Source organism: Equus przewalskii, chromosome 7 (assembly GCF_037783145.1).
Source record: "Equus przewalskii isolate Varuska chromosome 7, EquPr2, whole genome shotgun sequence".
Classification (NCBI taxonomy): Eukaryota; Metazoa; Chordata; class Mammalia; order Perissodactyla; family Equidae; genus Equus; species Equus przewalskii.
This window is the reverse complement of record NC_091837.1, coordinates 7,084,469-7,103,627: the sequence shown is the minus strand read 5'-3', so window position 1 is coordinate 7,103,627 and position 19,159 is coordinate 7,084,469. Positions and strand designations below refer to the sequence as shown.

The 19,159-nt window shown below is 44.9% G+C and overlaps 1 long non-coding RNA gene across 1 annotated transcript in view; it reads right to left on the bottom strand.

Moving 5' to 3' along the window:
- The window catches only part of LOC139084685 (uncharacterized), a 55,800-nt gene that overhangs the window by 13,571 nt on the left and 23,070 nt on the right, over positions 1-19,159 (bottom strand). Inside the window, exon 2 of the long non-coding RNA XR_011542252.1 lies at positions 18,613-18,845. This is a non-coding gene — a long non-coding RNA (uncharacterized lncRNA). The remainder of the gene's footprint in view (positions 1-18,612; positions 18,846-19,159) is intronic.

Below are 19,159 nucleotides of genomic sequence, written 5' to 3'. Positions count from 1 at the left end.
AAGTATTTTGCGTTCTTTTAAATTTTTTCTGCTTTTTCTCCCCAAATCCCCCCAGGACATAGTTGTATATTTTAGCCATGGGTCCCTCCAGTTGTGGCATGTGGGATGCTGCCTCAACATGGCCTAATGAGTGGTGCCATGTCCACACCCAGGATCCGAACCGGTGAAACCCTGGGCCACCAAAGCAGAGCACGTGAACCCAACCACTCGGCCATGGGGCCAGCCCCTATTTTGTTCTTTTTGTTGCTACTGTGAATAGAATTATTTTCCTAATTCCATTTTTTAAATTATTTGTTGCTAGTGTAGAAAAATGCAATTGATTTTTTTCTTAATATTGACCTTGTATCCTGTGATTTCATTGCTTATTTATTAGTTCTAGCAGTCTGTGTGTGTGATGAGAGGGAGATTTCTTAGGATTTTCTGTATGCATGACCATGTTGTCTGTGAATAAAGACAGTTTTACTTCTTTATTCCCAAATAGGTGCCTTTTTTAAAAAATTGGGATTTTTTTTTTTAAAGATTGGCACCTGAGCTAACATCTGTTGCCAATCTTTTTTTCTTCTTCTTCTTCTTCTTCTCCCCAAAGCCTCCCAGTACATAGCTGTATATTCTAGTTGTAGGTCCTTCTGGTTGTGCCTAAATAGGTGCCTTTAATTTCTTTCATTTTTTGCCTTCTTGCCTCTCTCGAACCTCCAGTACAATGTGAATACAAGTGGCAAAAATGGACAACTTTGCTTTGTTTCTGATCTTAGCAGAAAGGCATTTCATTCTTTTACCATTAAGCATGATGTTAGCTATAGGTTTTCATCAAATTGAGGAAGTAACCTTCTATTCCAAGTTTACTGAGAATTTCTATCATGACTGGGTGTTGGATTTTGTCAGAAGCTTTTTCTGTGTCTACTGAGATGATCATGTGGGTTTTGTCCTTTATTTCACTGGTTTTTATTTATTTATTTATTTTTAAGCCAATGGGCTTCTCTCATTTATGTTAGCATCTTGGCGCCTGTAGGTATTGCATCACGCATCAACCTGTCAAGGATCAGCCTTGTGCTCACTTAAGGAAAGAAGGTGACCACTCTTCACTAGCCCTAGGATGCGAATGTCACTTCATTATGTTGTCTCCCAGCGCCTCCTGGTGAGTTCGTTGTGGGTGCAGAAGGCTGCTGCTTTTGCTGGTAAACTGTTCCTCTGGGGCCTGTGACCTGGCCCTCAGCATTGAGCAGGTTCTGGATGAAGCACTCTGGTCCTGCCTGTCAAGGCGGGAGGTCTGCAACCTTCTCAGATTTCAGAGCCCTTCTCCACTGAGTAAGAAGAGCCTGCTGTCCTTCTGTAGGTCCTTCTGGTTGTGCCCAAATAGGTGCCTTTAATTTCTTTCATTTTTTTGCCTTCTTGCCTCTCTCGAACCTCCAGTACAACGTGAATACAAGTGGCAAAAATGGACAACTTTGCTTTGTTTCTGATCTTAGCAGAAAGGCATTTCAGTCTGCCAGCCCTTGCTGCCCTTTCCTCCCTCCCGTGGCTTGCTGGAGATAGGAAGGCAGAAGGCAAGGCCAGCCTGTGGGCTCAACAGTTTCCTAAAACATAGGAAAGGGTCATTGGTTATTGGCTGGGGTGGGACAGCTGGTCCTTTTATCTGACCCGGGCCTACTCTGGCATAGTCATTCTCAGTTACCTCAGACTGGTCTGAGGAGATGCTGGGCCCAGGGACAGAAGAGTCACGCTCTTCTTTCTCTCTCAGGCTACCCCATGCCCAACCTTGGCCACCTGGAATACCTTCCACTTGCCTCAGGTGACTCAAAGCCAGCTCCCTCACTGGAGCTGAACAAACCTAGGGGCCTGCCCTACATATGGGTGAGGCGGGGAGTTCCACCTGAGATGATGGTTCCTGCCCCTTCACCCTCAAACCTGCTATTTCAGAATACCCCCTCACCTCTGAGCCTCATACAATCCCCTCAAGTGGGCATAATTCTCCCCACTTCACAGATAAGAAAACTGCGGCAAAGACTGACCCAAAGTCACACAGCTCTTAAGTGACAGAGACGGGATTTGAACCCAGGATCCCAAGCCCTGTGCCCTTTCCATCAGTACAATGTGTTCCAAATGAAAGTCATTTGCATTACTGCCTTTATGATTTTTGCCATGTCTATGTCTCTTATTGTTTACTTAATATTTTTCTTTAAATCAACTCACTTTTTTTTTTTTTAAGTTTTTTTTTTTTTAAAGACTTTATTTTTTCCTTTTTCTCCCCAAAGCCCCCCCGGTACATAGTTGTGTATTCTTCGTTGTGGGTTCCTCCAGTTGTGGCATGTGGGACGCTGCCTCAGCGTGGTCTGATGAGCAGTGCCATGTCCGCACCCAGGATTCGAACCAACAAAACACTGGGCCGCCTACAGCGGAGCACGCGAACTTAACCACTCGGCCACGGGGCCAGCCCCAATCAACTCGCTTTTTTAACAAAACATTTTATTCTGAAATAATTATAGATTCACTGGAAGGTACCAAAAAAATGTACAGGGAGGACCCATGCACTCTTCCCCCAGCCTTCCCTGATGGCAACATCTTGCATAACTGTAGCACAGTATCAAAACCAGGACATTGATGTGGGTGCAATTCACAGAGCTCATTTCGATTTTTACAGGGATATATATGCACTGGTGTGTGTGTGTGTGTGTGTGTGTGTGTGTGTGCTAGTTTGTGTAGCTCTATGCAATTTTATTGCATGTGGAGCTGAACCATCACAGAACTCCCTCCTGATTTCCTTTGTAGCCACACCCACTGTATTCCCCATCCTTAACCCCTGGCAACCACTAATCTAGTCTCCATCTCTATAATTGTTATTTCATGAATGTCATATAAATAGAATCATGCAGTACATGCAGTACAAAAAGCCTTTTGAGGCTTTTTGCACTCAGCATATTTTCCTTGAGATTCACCCAAATGATTACATGTATCAATAGTTTCTTTTCTTGCTGACTAGTATTACATGGTATGGATCAGCACAGTTCGTGTAACCATTCACCCACTAAAGGACATCTGGGTAGTTTCCAGTTTGGAGCTATTATGAATAAAGCTACTATGAATATTTGTGTACATGTTTCTGCAAGAAAATAAGTTTTAACTGTTGGGTCATATGGTAAGTCCATTTTTAGTTTTAAAATAAACTGTTTTCCGGAGACGCTGTACCATTTTATATTCCCACCAGCAATATGAGCAATCCAGTTTCTCCACATCCTCACCAGCATTTAGTGCTATAACTACTGTTTTAGTCAATACGTGTGCGGTGATATCTCATTGTGGCTTTTATTTGCATTTCTTTAATGGCTAATGATGTTGAACATCTGTTCATGTGTTTATTTGCCATCCGTGTGTATCTTCTTCAGGGAAATGTCTGTGCATGTCTTTTGCCCATTTTCTAATTGGATTATTTGGTTTTCTTTTCTTTCCTTTCCTTTCCTTTTCTTTTTTTTTTTTTTTTTTGAGGAAGATTAGCCCTGAGCTAACATCTGCTGCCAATCTTCCTCTTTTTGCTGAGGAAGACTGGCCGTGAACTAACATCCATGCCCATCTTCCCCTACTTTATATTTGGGATGCCTGCCACAGCATAGCTTGCCAAGCGGTGCCATGTCCGCAGCCAGGATCCGAATTGGCGAACCCCAGGCCGCTGAAGCAGAACATGCGAACTTAACCGCTGCACCACTGGGCTGGCCCCTGTTTGGTTTTCTTAATGTTCAGTTTTGAGAGTTCTTTATGTATTCTAGATACTATTCCTTTGTCAAATGCGTGGTTTGTAAATATTTTCTCCCAACCTGTAATTTGTCTTTTCATCCTCTTATCCGTCTTCCACAGAGCAAAAGTTTTTATTTTGCTAAAGTCCAATTTCTCAATTTTTCCTTTTATGGACCATGCTTTTTAAAATAAAAATTATATATATTTAAGTGTCCAACATGATGATTTGATGTACATATATGTAGTGAAATGAATACAACAGTGAAGCTAATTAATGTATCATCTCATATGGTTACCGTTTTGTGTGTGTGTGATAAGAGCACCTGACATCTACTCTCTTAGCAAATTTTTAGTATACAGTAAAGTATTATTAAGTATAGTCATCCTGCTGTACATTAGATCTCTAGACTTCTTCATCCTACATAACTGCAACTTTGTACTCTGACCTACAACTCCCCATTTCCCCCACCACCACCCTGGTAACCTCTGCTTCTATTACCCGTGGTAACTTCTGCCTCTCTACTTCTATGAGTTTGACGTTTTTAGCTTCCACATATAGGTGAAATGTGGTAAGTCTTTCTGTGTCTGGTTTATTTCACTTAGCATAATGGATGGACCACGCTTTTAGTATTACGTCTAAGAACTCTTTGCCTAGCCCTAGGTTCCAAAGATTTTCCCCCGTTTTCTTTTTCTCAGAGGTTTTATAGTTTTATATTTTACACTTCAGTCCATGATCCATTTTGGGTTAATTTTTATAAGCTGTGTGAGGTTTTCCTTTTTTTCTTTTTTTGCCATTTCTGCACCATTTATTCAAAAGATTATCCCTCTTCCATTGGATTGCTCTTGCTCCTTTCTCAAAAATTAATTGGGCATATTTGTGGGATCTATTTCTGGGTTCTCTATTCTGTTCCATTGATCTGTGTGTCTATCCCTCTATCAGTTCCTATAGTTATACCTTAACATTGGGAAAAGCGATTCCTCCTACTTTATTCTTTTTTAAAATTGTTTGGCTATTCTATTTTTTGGGAAAAAAAATTTCCCATATAAATTTTACAATAAGCTTGTCTCTGTCTACAAAAAAACTTGCTGAGGTTCTGATAGGAATTTTGGTAAACCTGTAGATGAATTTAGGGAGAACTGACATCTTTACTATGTTGAATCTTCCAATCCATGAATGTGGTATGTTTATCCAGGTATTTAGGGCTTCTTTGATTTCTTTCCTCAGAGTGTTGTAACTTTCATCAGATTCTGCTCATGCTTTGTTAGACTTATACCTAAGCATATCGCTTTTAAATGTAATAGTGGATTACATTAATTGACTTTCAAATAATAAACCAGTTTTGCATAACTTGAATAAATTCCACTTGGTCATGGTATATTATTATTTTTATACATTGTTGGATTTGATTTGATAAAATTTTTTGAGAATTTTTGTGTCTGAGTTTACAAGAGAGATTCGTCTGGAGTTTTCTTTGTTCTGAGCTGTCTTTGTCTGTGTTTGATATCAGGATAATACTAGCCTCACAAAACGAGTTAGGAAGTGATCCTTCTTCTATATGCTGGAAGAGATTGTGTAAAATTGGTGTTAATTTTTCTTTGAAAGTTTGGTCAAGTTCTCCAGTGAGATCATCAGGGCCTGGAGATTTTTTTTAGAGTTTTTAAATTACAAATTCAATTTCTTTAATAGTTACAAGATTATTAAGATTATCTATTTAATGTTGACTGAGTATTGGTAGTTTGTGGTTTTCAGAAAACTGATCCATTTTTTCTAAGTACAATAGTATAAAGTTGTTTGCAGTATTCCCTTATTATCCTTTTAATAGCTGCACAGTCTGTTGTAATATCCCCTATTTCATCTTGATATTTATTATTTCTCTCTCTTTTGTCAGTCTTTATAGAGGTTTGTAAATTCTATTGATTTTTCCCAAAGAAAGCTTTTTGTTTCATTAATTTTCTCTATTGTTTTTCTGTTATCTTTAGTATTTCCTTTTTCATTTGCTTTGGGTTTATTTTTCTCTTCTTTTTCTAGTTTCTTGAGGTGTGAACTTAGATTATTGATTTGAAATCTTTAATTTTTTCTAATGCAAACATTTAGTGCTATAAATTTTCCTCTCAGCACTACTTTAGCTGCATCCCACAATTTTGGTATGTTGTACTTTCATTTTCATTTAGTTATATATATATATATATATATATATATATATATATATATATATATGTTTTAAATTTCCTTTGCTATTTCTTCTTTAACCCATGGATTATTTAAAAGTGTGTTGTTTAATTTCCAAGAGATTGGAGATTTTCCTGTTGCCTTTCTGTTATTGGTTTGTAGTTTGATTCTATTATGGTCAGAGCACATATGCTATAAGATCTCAATTTTTAAAAAATTTGCTAAGGTTTGTTTTATGACCCAAGATATGATTTATCTTCCTGAATGTTCCTAGGCACTTGAAAAATATATATATTCTGTTGTTGTTAGGAGGAGTGTTCTATATATGTCCATTAGATTCTGCTGGCTGATGGTGTTGTTCAATTCTTCTATATCTCTTCTGATTTTCTGCCTAGTAGTTCTATCAATTGCTGAGAATTATATGTTAAAATTCCCAACTATATCTGTGGATTTGTCTGTTTCTCCTTTCACTTCCATCAGTTTTACTTACATATTTTGAAGCTCTGTTGTTTGGTGCACACACATTTAGGATTGCTATATCTTCTTGGTGGATTCATCCTTTTATCATTATGTGTTGTCCTTCTTTGTCACTAGCAATTTTCTGTTCTCTGAAGTCTACTTTGTCTACTATTAATACAGCGATTCTTACTTTATTTTTTTTGAGGAAGATTAGCCCTGAGCTAACTACTGCCAATCCTCCTCTTTTTGCTGAGGAAGACTGGCCCTGAGCTAACATCCATGCCCATCTTCCTCTACTTTAACGTGGGACACCTACCACAGTATAGCTTGACAAATGGTGCCATGTCCACACCTGGGATCCAAACTGGCGAACCCTGGGCCGCAGAGAAGTGGAACGTGTGAACTTAACTGCTGTGCCACCGGGCCAGCCCCAGTTGAAGCATTTTTATGACGGCTGCTTTAAAATCCTTGTCAGTTAATTCTAATATGTACCTTAGCTTAATGTTAGCATCAGTTAATTTTCTTTTCTCATTCAAGTTGTAATTTTCCAGGTATAATAGGTGATTTTTTTATTACATCCTGGAGATTTTGTTTATTATGTTAGGAGACTCTTAATCCTATGGAAATCTTATATTTTAGCAATCACCCTGTTTAGGTGTAGGCTCTAGCCTACTTCTGTGGGCTTTAGTTCCAATGACAGCTTAATTTTCTGAGCCCTTGCAGTGCTATTATGATCTGCTTCATTCTTCTGGTGATGCTAAGGATCCTGCTCAATCCCTGTTGGTGCCATTTGTGAGGGAAGAGGTGCTATTCTGGGTCACCTTCTGTCACTGAGGAGCTTCTGGCAGAGGTGGGGCCTGGTAGAAGCCTCTGGGCCTAGGTCTCCCTGTGCCACTGGGTAGAGAGCGTGGAAACAGGATTTTGCTTCTGCAGCCAGTATGGACGAATGAGACCACCCACCAGTGCCCTGGTTGTGGAATGGAAGCTATGATGGCCCAGGGCTTTGCTGCTGCCACTGTTACTGGCAAATCAGGCTGTCCGTAGGGGACCCAGCTGTGGAGTGGGGTCAATTCAATTTTTCAAAACTCACATACATGTATTCCCAATTTTAATTCAACCTAAGAAACAAAGGCCATGATGAAATCGTAAGTTTGGAAGGCCAGTTTTAAATTTTCCTCTAAGACGCAGGTTAAGATTGATAGAAAAATGCGTTTATCCTTGTACCACCTGAAATCACTTCATGGTCACCTAAGACCACTCTGGGGATGCAGCCCTCCAGCACACCGGATCAAAGCTTTATATGCCCCACCTGACAGCATGATGGCTAGAAATAATCTCCCAAACGACCTAAGACCATCTTGTGCTGAGAACACTCTAGAATGGGACTTAGATGTTGTCACTTAACCATATTACAGGCCAAAACCATGATCAGGTTGAAATGCTGCAAACAGCCTTGGTACACATCAGTGCTGTGTGTAGAAGCTGCACGTCTCACCTTGAGCAGCAGGCCAAGTGCTCACGTGCTTGCACATGTGGCCACTTGCATGCTGACCTATTTATATGATTGCCTGCTTACATGTTTACTTATTTACAAGCTTCCTGCCCACACAATTATGTGTCTACTCCCTGACCTACTCAATTACACGCTTACACTCTTACCTGCTTATCTGTCTACCTCCTTACATGCTATATGCTTACCTCCTTGCACATGTACCTCTTACATGCTTACACTCTCACATGCTAACACAGTTATACACTTACTGCTCATCTGCTTACCCTCCTCCACGCTTACTCTTTTAGGCAAAAGCTTAGTCACTTACACAATTACACACTTACCACTTACACAAGCTGACACAATTACAGTTATATGATTACAAGCTTACACAATTACATGTTTATGACCCACTGATACAGCTACAGCTCCAGATCTGGTGCGGTCCCAGCTGCAAAGGCACCCAGTTTAACAAGGAAAGGGGGTTGGGTTTCAGGGAAGGCAGGCTCTTAGTCATGCTCCCGGCAGTCAGGCCCACTCTCGTCCCTGGCGCCTGCCTCATACCAGCCTGTTCTTGCAAGAGCCCCTGTCCACACCTCCGACAGTTGCCAACATATTTCCTGTGGTCTGAACATTTTTGTGGGATTTTTTTCCTTCATCTCCATGTGTGTCAAGTTGGAAGGAAAACAACCAGCTTTTGGGGCACTTACGCATTCATTGCCTTATGTGTGGTGCTTTGTGTATATTCTCCTCCCCAGGCTTTTGGTGGCTCGCCCGCTTGACTTCATGCAGCTCACTCTGGTGTGAGTCAGAGCTGCTTTTCAAATCGGTGGACACTGGCTTCATGGATGGCGTGTGCAGAGATCTCCTCCAGGGAAGGCTATCTTGAGTGTTGCTGCTGGAGGGAAAAGAGCACTGGACTGGGGGTCCATAGGCCTGAATTCAGTGTCTGGATGGGCCTCTTCTGAGCTGCGTGACCTTCAAGGAGTCATTCATCCCCTCTGAGTCTCTGGGAGTGTAGAGAGGCAGAGGCTGAGGGGTTCTGATTTTCTCTTCTGTCTCTGGGTCCTGGTACTCAATAGACCATTGAATGCTTTCCAACTGGAATAAGACTTGTCAAGAGCACTACACAAGTGGCATAAAAGCTACAGAGCACCATTCTCAAAGTGCAGCCCCCCCCCCCCACCGACCTGCATCAGAATCACTATAATGCTGGTTAAATACAGATTCCTGGGCCCCAGCACCTCTGGGGACAGAACCCAGGAGTCAGCAATTTAACAACTTGCATGGAGAGAATCACTTGCGTAGGGCACAGGAAGCAATTTCCACTGCCCCTTTTTTATCACATGATGGATTCTTGTTCGTTCTTCCAAGTGAGCTCCAATGTTACCTCCACCATGAAGCCTTCCTAGACTCACCCCAGATAGAATTAATTGCCTCATCCTCTCTGAGCTCACAAGTACACCGTCTTATTCACATTTGTGTCCCCAGCATCTAGCCCAGGAGCACGTAGCAGATGCTCATATTTAAAAATAAAATCCAACCTCCCTCCCCTGGCCTATGAGGCCCTCAATGATCTGATCCTCCCCATTTCTGTGCCTTCGGCACCCTCCTCAGCTCACCTCTCCCTCCTCTGCCCCTCATCCTTAATGCTCCTACCACACTTGAGAAGGCCTTCAGTCTGTCCTTAAACAAGCCAAGTTTCATCCAGCCTCTCAGCCTTTGCTCTCCCTGGTTCCTCTGAGCAAAGCTCTCTTCCTTCAGATCGTCACTGACTGGCTCCTCCCCGCTGGACATTCTGGTTCCAGATCGAATATCACCTTCTCAGAGACACCTTCTCTGCCCTCCCAACCTGAAGAAGCCCCACAGTAACACTTATCTCACCACCTCAATTTAGTTTTGTCATACATTTTTCGTTCTCTGATCATTTCTTTTCTTAAAGATTGGCTCCTGAGCTAACATCTGTTGCCAATCATCATCTTTTTTCTTCTTCTTCTTCTTCTCCCCAAAGCCCCCCAGAACGTAGTTGTATATTCTAGCTGTGAGTGCCTCTGGTTGTGGCATGTGGGATGCCACCTCAGCACGGCCCGATGAGCAGTGCCATGTCCGCGCCCAGGATCCAAACCATCGAGACCCTGGGCCGCTGAAGCAGAGTGCGCGAATTTAACCACTCGGCCACAGGGCCAGCCTCTCTTTTCTTTTTTTTCTAATGTGTTTGTCTGTCTCTCCCCAGGGATCATAAGCTCATGAGATGAGAGATCTTTATCAGTTTAGCTCAGAAATTCTTCCCCAGGGTTGATTTTTACCCCAAGAGGACATTTGACAATGTCTGGAGACATTCTAGGCTGTCACAAACGGGCAGGTGCTACTGGCAGCTAGTGAGTAGATGCCAGGAATGCTGCTAAACATCCTACGATGCACAGGACAAAACAAAGAATTATCTAGCACCAAGTGACAAAAGTGCGACCGTGGAGAAAGCCCCGTCTAGCTCATCCAATGCCCCGGTGCCTAGACCCACGCCTGGCAAATCTTATGCAGCTCAAACATTTTTGCAGCATGAACAAATGAAATGTTCGAATTAAATGTTGGATTCAATTTTAAAATCCAAAAGGTCCTTGGAGAGCAATTAAACTCCAAGTTTGCACATTCTGCTTCTGGAAGCCTCAGGCTATGGGGCAGAGTTTCAGGAATTCTGTACGCCGTGCAGAATTTTCAGCTAAACGCTGAAGATGTAAATTTTGTGACTATGGTCTGTTTTATGTATTTGGGTTCCAATTGTCTGACAAGTTCTACTGCTTAAAAAATTGGGGGAAACCATTGCTCCAGACCAGCCCCTTCATTTCACCAAGCTAGAAGCCAGGACCCAGAGAAGCTGGGGACCCTTCAATAATTCAGGCCTGGGTCTCCGGAGTGCCCAGCTGGGCTTGGTCACAGACTGGCCACAGCTGTGTGATTCGCCAAAGATACATTTAGGCGCAAGACCATGTGATGTAATATTGGGTGGGTTTTCATCCTGGCTCTGCCTCCAACCAGCTGTGTGACCTTGGAAAAGCCACTTAACCTCTCTGAGCTTTAGTTTCCCCTGAGGATCTGTAAAATGGAGATAATACCAGTGCCTACCTTACAGGGTTGTGATGCAGATTAAAAGAGTTAATATGTGAAAAATGTTTGCAACAGTGTCTGGCACATAGTAACTGCTGTATGTAGAGGGAGTGACCAACTCATCGCCCGGGGTTTTCCTGGGTTTAGCGCTGAAAGTCCTGTGTCCCCAAAAACCCCTCAGTCTGAGCAAAGTGGAACAGTGGGTTATCCTAGCTGTACGTGTATGTCTGATTTTTGAAAACCCGTCTATATTAATGTTCAATTTGACTTGATTACCAAGTACTTACCAAGTTCACATACTGAGCGTGAGGAAAGGGTTACTGAGGAATTAGTTACACAGATGGGCTAGCACGGAACATCTTTAGCCTACTCTCTTTCTTTTTTTTTTTCTAGAGCATTCCCCACGCCAGATATGGTCATGCATTAGTGACTTTTCTGCATTGATTTGTGGGAGTGGTATTTCTTGCGTAGTAATTTTTTTTTACATTTTAATGTTACTCCTGTCTCTTTCCAGGTTTATTGAGCTATAACTGACACACAGCAGTGGATAAGTTTAAAGTGTCCCGCCTCATGATTTGACCTAACCTGCTTTCTAGCAATGAAGTAAATGATGCTGTTGGTCATGTTCTATCGACTCACGCAAGGAGGCCCACAGCACCGCTACTTGGAAAACACTTTTACAGCCGCTGGTTGGTTCCTGGATCTCCTCAAACAAGAGAACTCTGTTTCTGTTTTCAAAAAGTCTACATTTCCAACCATTCCCCACGTCAGACTGAATTTTCCCTGGTAAACAGAATCTTAGAACCGGAAAAAAGTTTAGGAAATATGCAGTCCAACGACGCCATCTCCCAGACAGGAAAACCGAGTCCAGAGAATCCTGCTCGCTTTTCTGAGGTCACAGAGTAGAAAAGGATGACGCTGGGGCTCAGGCCCAGGGTTCCGGCTCCTGGGCCAGGGGACTCTCAGGGCTACTCAGATCGGGTTCCACACACAGTGGCAGGTTCCACAGAGAAGCGCGTGTCGAGGGAAGCTGTGTCACTGGGCAACCCCACCCCTCCCCGTTCTGTCACTGAAGCTCCACTTTTACTGTTTGTACATTGAGCTCCAGCTTAAGCAGCGTCTGCAAAAGGGTTCATGTGCTGAAAAAATATCTTTTGAAAGCCACTCAATTATAGGATTGACATATTTTCTTCCCCGGAAAATTTGCTCCCATGGAGAAAACTTAACTGTTTCTTCGAACCACCTTTTTCCCTTTTCTGCTGGGAAAAACAGAGGCAGGGGCCCTTTAAAAGCCAGCCGTTAAAAGGAAAGGCTCGTTCACTCGCAGGAATGAGCTGGGTGAGTCAGGGCGTTGCTAACAGCTGGCCCAGATGTATAATCTCATGTCCATCACTCAGAAAAATGTCACTTAGGAAAATGCCGCTGTTTGGCATCACTTGATAGAAGCTTAAAGAATGAGGGCCCAGCAGGGCCCCAAGATGGACAGTCCCCAGGAAGCAGGATGGAGGGCGACAGATTGCAGGGAGACCCTCTAGAACCCAGGCCCAAGGTGTTGGACAGGGTAGGGGGAGCCGCTGGTGAGTTATGCCTCCCCCTACCCCACCCCCCCAATATGATTTTAAGCTGAAACAGACAAGATCCAAAGCCAGGGAAACATCCTGGGTTGACCCCCACAGTGGGAGAAAGACAGGAAGAAATGGCAAAGCAAAGTACGCAGCCTTGTGCCTGGCGATTCTAGGCTCTTCCTCAAGTGGGTCAAGGCTTAAAGGAAGGACAAGGAGGCGTGAGCCGATTCCCCAGAACAGAGAGGTGAAAACTCAGACTTGGTACTCAACAGGCCTGGCTTTGAACCCTGGCTCAGCCACTCACCAGCTGTGCGACCTTGGGAGAGTTACCTCACCTCTCTGAGTGCCCTTTCCTCGTTGGTAAAATGTAGATTATAACGGTACCTACCTTATAGGGCCAGTAGGATTAGGAAAGAGGAAGGCTCTGCTCCTTACAATGCTCCCATGCCAAGGAACTAGTTGCAGCTGCTGTTTATTAAGCGCCTACTAAGCGCCCGTCTGTGGCTGTCAGAGCCTGAGCTCCCCACCACCAGGCTGTTTGGCCTCTGTCTACCGGGGATTCTACTCGGTGCTGAGGGAGTTCAGAGAAGGGCTGTCACCATCGTAATTTGGAGCCCAAATAGATTTGGGTCAGAGGACATCTCAGGAGACTCAGGGTTCACCAGTCTTTGCCATGGGTGACTGTGTTTGGCCAGCTTTCAGCACACAGTAGGGGCTCAAGAAATATTTGTTGAATGAGTGACTCAATGATGGAAGAAATTAATGAAAGCCTGAATGTTGACGAACATCTCCTTCTGGAAGGAAGGAGATCAAAAAAAAAATAACAAAAAGCTCAGGAATCCATGAACATAATGTTGAATGAAATAAGCCAGATACAAGAGAAGGTTCTGTGTGACGACATTTGTATAAAGTTCTAGAACAGGCAAGATAAATCTATGGTGACAGGAATCAGAATAGTGGTTACCTGGGGTCTGGAAGGAACGGACAGAGCTGTTCCCTGTCTACTCAATATCTGTTCCCCTCTCCCCTGCAGCTAGTGTAGCCACTTGATAAAGTTCTGGTCAATGAGACGTAAGTGGAACTGTCAGGTGACAGTTGGGGAAACCTTCTTATGAGGACTGGTTCATACTCTTTGCCCTCTTGTCCCCTCCTCTTCCATCCTGCTCTCTGAATACAGATGTGATGGCTGGATCTCTGGCTGTCCTACTGGATCATGAGGACTAGGACCACACTCAGAGGTTAGAAGAGCTGGGAACTAGATTTCTAACTACTCCATGGAGCTGTCACACCAGCCCTGGATCGCTTACCTGCTCACCTCTAGACTTCTTTTATGTGAGAGAAAGAAACGGCTCTCTTGGGTTAGCCACTGTTATTTTGCCATTTTCTGTCACATGAAATTTAACCTCGCTGCCCCACAACGCTCTGAAGTTGGTATTATTACTGTTGTGCAGATGAGGACATGGAGCCACAGATTAAATCCTTGCCCGAGGTCACGTGGCTGGAAATAGGGAGAGCCTGGATGTGAGTCCCATGCTGTGAGGGTTGTGGAGGCCATTCCTTCTCTGGAAGCCACTGGGCACACCTCACTGTTCTCTCATGCCCATTTCCTGGGGTCCCCAGACAGCACAGCCCGCGATCACAGGATTTAGGGAGTCATAATCATAGGCCTGACAGTTGAGCCCCACCCACATGATGTCATTGGCCTGCCCCCACCAGAGACTACGAGAGGTAGAGTCACCTTCTCCTTTTACAGCTGCGAGAATTGAGGCTGCGATTGCTGAATTTACTCTTCCAGCGTCACAGAGCTAGGAAATGGCAGAGTCGAGGTTTGAACGAGGGGCCCCTGCCAGCGAAGCCCACATTCTTAACTCCTCGGCCACACTGCTACCTCAGAAGCCATGTGTTTCGGTTTCTCATCAGATTCCGAGAGCTCCTTTACAGCCCCTGCCAAATGGCTGGCTAGCCTCCACTTACACACCTCCAGTGACAGAGAGCTCATTATCTTACAGGCCTGCAAAAGAGAAGCTTGAGAGGAAGGGTTCTAGTCCCCATCCCAGCCTCTTCTTTCTCCTGCCTGGTCTCAGCCATCCTGTGACTGCCCAGTCTGCACCCTGGAGACTTTTCCCCCGAAGCAGCCTTTCTCCTCCTTGTTTAGTCCCTCAGGCTCAATGGACCAGTATGGGGGTGATATCTTCACAGTGGCTTTTGTTTCTCTTCCTGTTCCTTTGAAGAGGACGCAAGACTGTCATGTTGTCACTTGGCAACAATTCAACAAATGTGAAATGTCCCTACCCTGTGACCCAGCCGTCTCTCTCCTTGTACACACGCCCAAAGAGGGAGAAAGCTCAGAGCAGCACGGTTGGTGACAGCAAAACTTCGGAAACACGAAGTATCCATTGAAAGGTTAGGACATCAGAGTGCGTCCTTCGGGTGGAAGATGCCACAGCAGTTTAAAAGGTTAGGATTGAGGTATTCACCCAAGAGACAGGCGAACACAAGCCCAAATAAAGACTTGTCTGTGAATGTTTACGGCAATGCTATTTGTAATAGCCCCAAACTGAAAACATTCAAATGTCCGTCAACTGGTAAACAGATAAGCAAAATGGAACGCATCTGTGCAATGGAATATTAGCCATATAAAGGATGACGTGAAGCCTACAGCATGGATGAAACTCCAAACAGTTATGCTCATAAAAGAAGTCAGATGCAAAAGACCAAGTATTGTACGATTCCATTTACGAAATGTTCAGAAAAGGCAAACCTATAGAGACAGAAAGTTCCGTGGTTGCCTGGGGCTGAGGGTGAGGGCAGGGACTGACTTGCTAACGGGCAAAAGGACATTGTTGCAGGGGCGGAAATGTTCTAAAACTAGATGGCGGTGATGGTCGCAAAGCTCTATAAATCTATTTAAAATCATTGAACTATATATTCACGGTGGGTGAATTTTATAGTATGTAAATTATACCTCAAACTTTCTTTAAAAAGATGAGGGAGAAATGGGAAAAGGGATAAAACATTAAGTAGAAAAAATAAGATGTCAAACAAAACATACAATTCCCATTTAGGTAAAAAAAAAATAAGTGAAATAAAACCCTCCCGTAGGAACATGAACGTTTATAAACAAACGCAGAGACTCCTGTCTTGAAAGCGCCACCCCACGCCTTTGACAACAGATCCTTCTGGGGAGGAGAGCAGGAATGGAGGGCTGGAGAGGCGGACTTTTACTTTTTAATTTAAAAAAATCAAGCGGGGGGGAAAAAAGAAAGAGAGAAAAGAAGCAATGCAGAGGAGAGAGGCTGGAGGTTGCAATCCATCCTCTGGGACCTTCTTTTACAATCCCGGGCTGACGGAGTGAGGGAGGCGGAGTCGTGGGCAGTAAATTGACGTGTGTAAACTCTGGAAGGACTTAGGAATGATCAGTTCCTTTGCTCTGAAGGTGGAGAAACTGAGGCCCAGGGAGAGACTGAGGCCTGTGCAACCCCACAGCTCCCTGGGCTCAGGCTCAGGCCCAGGCTGAAGTCCAGGCCTCGGACGAAGCTCCCAGCTCTGCCCCCGCACTGCGCTCTGCACAAATTGTTTCGTGTCTCCGGGAAGAGGGAGTTTATAAATTTGGCCACATTTTGGAACAACAGAGCCATAAATGGACATGCCCACAGGAGGCTGGGAGGTACCTGACCTTTGAGGCTGGGGATGGGGAGGGGAAGGGAGGACAGGGCGGCCAGATCCAGCCATGGCTCAGATTCTTGTATTCAGGGCAAAATAAAATTGGAGAAAGGAGCTAGTCCAGAGGGCAGCTGCAGATGAAGCTGGTAAACATGGAGGGCCAGATGGGCCTGGCTCAAATGCCCCCTTTGCCACTGTCTGGCTGGGTAACCTTGGGCAAATACCTTCACCTCTCTGAGCCTTAGTGCTCACCAAACCTGGTGAATGATGGGAACATGTGGAAAGGTTGTGAAAATGCAGATGACCATGCTCCAATTACATCTTACAGAGAATCAAACTCTTCCAGGATGGGGTCTAAGCAACTGTATTCCAGAAGCATCCTGCATCACTAGAGAACTAGAATTCAGGAGTCAATGACATCTAGGTTCTTAAAATAGACTTCTCAACGTCATTATTTTTCTTAGACTCTGTTGCCTCTAGATGAAAATCCAGACTGCTTAGCATGGCATTCAAGGCCTCCATGGCAACAGAGCAGCTTCACCCCCTCCCTTCAGCCCTTCACATCCATCCCTCCATCACTTCAGCAAACAAAGTGGAGTGTCTCCCCTGCAGCCCCACAGAAAACCAGTTCTCTGCCTTCCCTGGAGGTCCGAAGAGGGGATAAATTAAATTCCATGCTCCACAGCTCTCCTTCTCCAAACACATTCACATTCGCATTTCCAAACCTCAGCTCCGGCAGCTCCCTCATGCTGAACCGTTCTCCCCCACCCCACCTGGCTTCTCTTTTGATGGAAAACCCACCTCAAATCCCCTCCTCCATGAAGCTTTCTTGGGTCTCTGCCCCCCAACCCCTACCCTGCAGACTGAATCACTATCTACTTAGGGCTCTATCTTCCAAATGAATGAAGGAATGAATGAGTGGAATTCCTGACTGCTTTGCTTCCTGGCCCTGGCACACACTTTGTAGCCAGTAATACTTGTTGAAATACAATGAAACATAGATTCTCTGAGCCAACTCTAATTTGAATGCAACAACCACTGAAAAACATTCAGTCAGTCAACAAACATCCACTGAGTACCTACTATGCGCCAGGTATGTGTAAACAAACCAGATCATTCCAGATGGGGTGAAATGCAATGAGTGCTATGAGAGGGAACGATTGAGAGGTGCTGTTTCATAGAGAGTGGTCAGGACGCCCCTTGGAGGAGGTGGCCTTTGAGCTGAGACCTGAAGAATGAGAAAGAGCTGGCCTGCAGAGCCCTAACAGGGGTGACCCGATCTGGGTTTGAGAAGAGCTCTCCATCTGCTAGGTGGTGAGTGGAGGTGGGGTGAGGACAGTGGCTTAGAGCCAAGGGACATGATTAGCAGCAGTATGGAGAGGTGGGGCTCAGCCACATGAAGACAGACGCCACAGGGGGGCCTGCTGCTTGGGTGGGACAGCTGACATCCAAACCATAGATTCTTTGATTCTCTGAGCCTTATCTATGTTTGAAACACAAACACACACACATAAATAAAGAAAACAAAACCTCTCAGAGCCTCAGAAGTTAGCTAAAGCCCAAAGGATTGTTTGTTTGTTTTTTAAAAATATATTTTTCCACTAAAGCTTCAGTTTTGTGTTTCAAGTAGCTGGCATCCACCCAAGGGGACATGTTAGCTGGGACCAACAGGCTTCCGTCCCTCTGTCATTGTCCTCTGGATCACAGCTCGTGGCAGCTAAGAGGGTCATTTCCTGTGGCCTCAACAGGGCCGGGAGGGCGGGCGAGGTGTGGGGGCCAGGCCTTCCCACGGATGCAGCTGGGTCAGCCGCACTTCCCGAGAGGACACTGCTGTGGGGGAGGGGGTGGGGCAGGCAAAAGGCAGTCCCCCAGGTCAGGCAAGCAGCTCTGGCCAACAGTTCATTATTAAGTCAGTTATTTGAGGTTTAACAAAACAGTATGGTGAGTTCCCAGGCTATCCCACAAGAAGAGTCTATAGTACTGATACTGGAGAGTCATATGTCTAGGATGAGAGGAACCCAGCCCAAGAGAGGGTCTGGGCTATCTGATTTCACGACTCACCAAATTTGGGTCAGGTGACCTGGGAATGATCCCTTGAGGCAAGGCTGGGCTGTGACTGGAAGACAGAAACCCCCTCCCCCACCGCAGACAAGGGCAGGAGGCCCTGACTCTGGGACAGGGGACTCCAGGCATGGGGCCCACTGAACTCCACGACTATCCAAGCCACACCCCCACCCCCCCAAATTCTGAGTTTCTAGGTTCACCCCCTCCTGGTTACAATCTGGTTTCTTAAATTGATGCTCTGCCCCTAGGGAGAGGGGGGAGGGTGCCAAGGCAGTGTCCAGTCCCTATCCATCAAATTCCTGCCACAAACCCATGCATCTTGCATCAAGATCATGCTCCTTCCTCTCATGCCACTCTACCTTGCTCATTACCTCCAGTCATGCTGGTTTGCTTTGGGTTCCTCCTTCCTGCTTCAGGGCCCTTGTCCATGCTCTTACCTTCACCTGGATCACCAGGCAAAGTGTTCAAGACACCTTAACCTTTTCCTTTTTAGAGCCAACCCCAACTAACAATAGTGATTTGTGTAGTAATTTGCATGACGTCGTCTTCCTCCAAAGCATCACTGAAGATGTTGCACCACTTGCAATGAGGCCTCCAAGGTCACCTTAGAAAGAGAAGGAGAGAAAAAGGGTAGTGCGTGGGAGGTTTCTTCTGATCCAAGCCTGGTAGAGGCAAACGCCCCTTCTGCTCATATTTCATTGGCTGGAATTAATCATATGATGCCTCCTAACTGCAAGGGAGGCTGGGAAATGTAGTCTAGCTGAGTGTCAAAGAGGAAGACATGGCTGTTTGCGCATACTAGCTGACTCTACCAACAGTGTGGCAACGTGATTTCTCAGCATGAGGAGATGGGAGCCTGGACAGGAAAAGCCCCCACTATTACACTGCCTACGCCCTCCACATCCTCACCCAGGGACG